Genomic DNA, 3,285 nt, shown 5'->3' on the forward strand with positions numbered 1-3,285 from the left:
AAGTGAAGCTATGATCCTCGCAGTTGTGAACGCAATTTTAGCAAGGTTGTATTTATTAGACAAAATGCGGCAGTGCGCAACGGCAGATACGAATACTGTTACGTCGTAAGTAGACATGGAGGAATAAACATGCCGAGTGTTAAGGCATAAAACGCAACGGCTTCCGTAGTCAGGGGCAAATTTCTCGAAAATGCTGGAACGTTTTGGACATATTTCGCGGACCATGAATCTCTAGGTGTCTGCAAACCAAGGCGGGTTTTAGGAATCGCATCTTACAATTATGCTGGTTTTTGGGTCTTGTAACTCTTTTTGGATAATAGCCTTCTAAAATAGCATATAACTATTGAATATTGTTAGTGCATCCATATAAGGAACAGAAACTCTGTCAACCCTTCACCGAAACCAATCAAGCAGATCACAAAAATCAAGCTGTCAAAACCGCCACTCTCCTTACTAGCTTTGGTCAATTCGCAGAAAGCCAATAGATGGTTTTCAATCACGTGATAAGACGGTCATGTTCAGTGGTGCAGAAAACAATAGCAAATCATGACTCATATTTTGCAGTATAATAGAGTCAAATTCCCAAAAGAACTTGTTTCTCTATTGTTCTGTGCACCAACATGGCTGCTGTGACGTCAGGTGAGAACCATTTATTTTTTTTTTTGCTCAGGACACCTCAAGAGCCCACCTGAGTGCTCTTAAGTGAGTGCATCCTTACAGCGCACGCAAATTCACATGCCACGTCATGCATCGAGCGCGCGCGCTAAGTACTAAAATGAACAATGATCGGGCAGATGGCCATTGCTATAGCTTTGCTTGGATTTTTCGATTTTTGATGTTCAGTTAACCCTACTTTTCTTTTCAGAAACAGATTTTATTTACAATTATCTCCCCATTGCCCAAAAATGAACAAAAAATCAATGCGGTAAGTTAAAAATATTTCAAGATTTCTGTCCTAGGGACATGGAATCCTGCCATCTTGCGGCTGCAAGGCGCATGAAACTATGGTCGCTAAATGCGAAATTGTTCTTTAAGGAGCCTCAACAGTTAACTAAATTCACTTGATGGGTCCACTTAAACGAAGTTTGGTAGAGAATATTTCACTTCAAAGATGTAATTATATTTTTGGGCTTACAGACACTGTGGCCTTATTCTCTAAAGAAGCCGGATTTTTTTCAGATTTAGGGTGTTCTTCTGGGCAAGTTCTCTCTAACACGAATTTGGTGGCCTCCCATTCTTTTTACATTTCTCACATCACTAACTCACCATCTTTCAATGGTAAAATTTGCAGAAAGAAATCAATATTAGAAAGTTTTCGCGCGAACGTCCTTAAGCAGAGCTGCGTATCATAATTATGCAGAATTTGAATGCGTGATTTGTTACCGCTTCAGAAAACTTACCCATATAAGAATGGAAGCCAATATATGATAGTTCCGCAGGGAATGTTTAGTGGGTCGATATTTCAAAATCTTTCGTCTCAGGATTTAACTGCAAATATGAAATAGCGAGGTTGTCTTAATTAGACAAAATGCGGCCGTGCGCGATAGAAATAAAACTCTGAGTGTTAATGCATAAAACGCAACGGGTTCCGTAGCCAGGGGCAAGTTTCTCAAAAATGCTGGAATGTTTTGGACATATTTCGCGGATCTTTCGCGGACCATAAATTTTTAGGTATCGTCAAACCAAGACAGTTTTTCGGAATCAAGTGTTATCATCATGTTGTTCTGTTGGCAGGTACAGAACACAACCCAAAACCTTAATTAGACCTAAACAAGAACTTTTAGGGCTAAAGTTAGCTTTAATGAATGTTTAGGGCTGTGTTTTGTACCTGCCGCCGTCACGCTGTGTTTTCCACAGACCCCGACAGCCCGGCACCCCGCGGCATCCCACACTCCAGCACCCCGCGTCCCGTCTTTTCCACCAAATCCATCGGAAGAAAGACGTACGTGGTTCACTGTAAATATATAATAGTGTTTAAGAGGTTTTCGCATGAGTTGTTTCGGTCGCCGGAACTGGATAGATAGAGATAGACAGATAGTTTAATAAAAATATTACTTCGCAGCCAAAAGGCTGAAATGCATAATACTTTACAAATTTTACAATGATACACTATATATACTGTACTATGTGAAAATACATGAGTATGACTAATTTAAATTTATTTAAAATACTACAAAATGCTAAAAAACCAGAGCTTCGAACAATAAGCAGATAGTTAATCGAACGCATATTTACACAGTGTTGTTGGCTAATCGGCACATGGCCGGAATGAATGATCGCTGAAAACGCTTGATGCGCACACCAGGGAGGTCGTACTTTCTATTTCTCCTTAGGTTATAATGGTTTACATGATTGGAAGGAATATAAGTGGGATAGTTTATGGTTATCAGAGATTACAATAAACGACTTAAAGCACAGTTCCTCGCGCCGAGACCGCAAAGTGTCTAGATCATAGGTACTTAAGCACAGACTATAGGAACAATCAGGTACAATGCTGCTTAGCGCCATCTTCTGTACTCGCTCGATATCATTGATAAGATACTCGGGCAAAGCATGATGGGAAATAGGCGAACAATATTCGAGAACTGGTCTAACAACAATGCAATTAAAGTTGATAATGTCACGAGGGTTCACTCCTGCTCTCTTGAGAAGAACCAGGAAGTATAGTCTCTTATTGGTATTCCTGGTAGCTTCATTCTCATGATCATTCCACGTAAGATCACTAGACAGAGTCACACCTAAGATCTTGGCAGGGCTAACAACAGAGAGTTCCTTCCCATCAACGATGACAGGCTCGAACGCGTGTCTGTTCTTAAAATCGATGTTCATGACTTTACACTTATTTAGGATAATTTGGTGGTCACACGACCAGGTCTCAACAGCATGAACAGCACTTTGGATTGTCGCTTGACTCTCCTCGCGGTACAATATCGGCTACCGTGTAGTGTCATCCACTGTTGTCTGGTTTACAGTCACTAATCGTCCCATGGTCAAATCGTTGCACAATGTAGCCAGCTGGTCGCACAGAAAAGCCTGCAGAAAATACTATTATAGGATGAAGTTCTCATTTCGGCGCTTGAATGAGTTGCTGGTGTTTTCACTTTTTCTAGTGGAAAGTTTTTTTTACGGTAAACGGCGAAAAGCAAACGCAATTCATTTTGACAAATTCGTACTTTCGCAATGTAAAAGTCGTCGAAAACCAACTTGCCGGGACGAGATTGTTCCTCTTAGAAAAAGTCAAGAATATTACTCTTTTCTCGAAATGGCTACTAATGACCCCGTTTT

This window comes from Montipora capricornis, chromosome 6 (genome assembly GCF_036669925.1).
Source record: "Montipora capricornis isolate CH-2021 chromosome 6, ASM3666992v2, whole genome shotgun sequence".
Taxonomy (NCBI): domain Eukaryota; kingdom Metazoa; phylum Cnidaria; class Anthozoa; order Scleractinia; family Acroporidae; genus Montipora; species Montipora capricornis.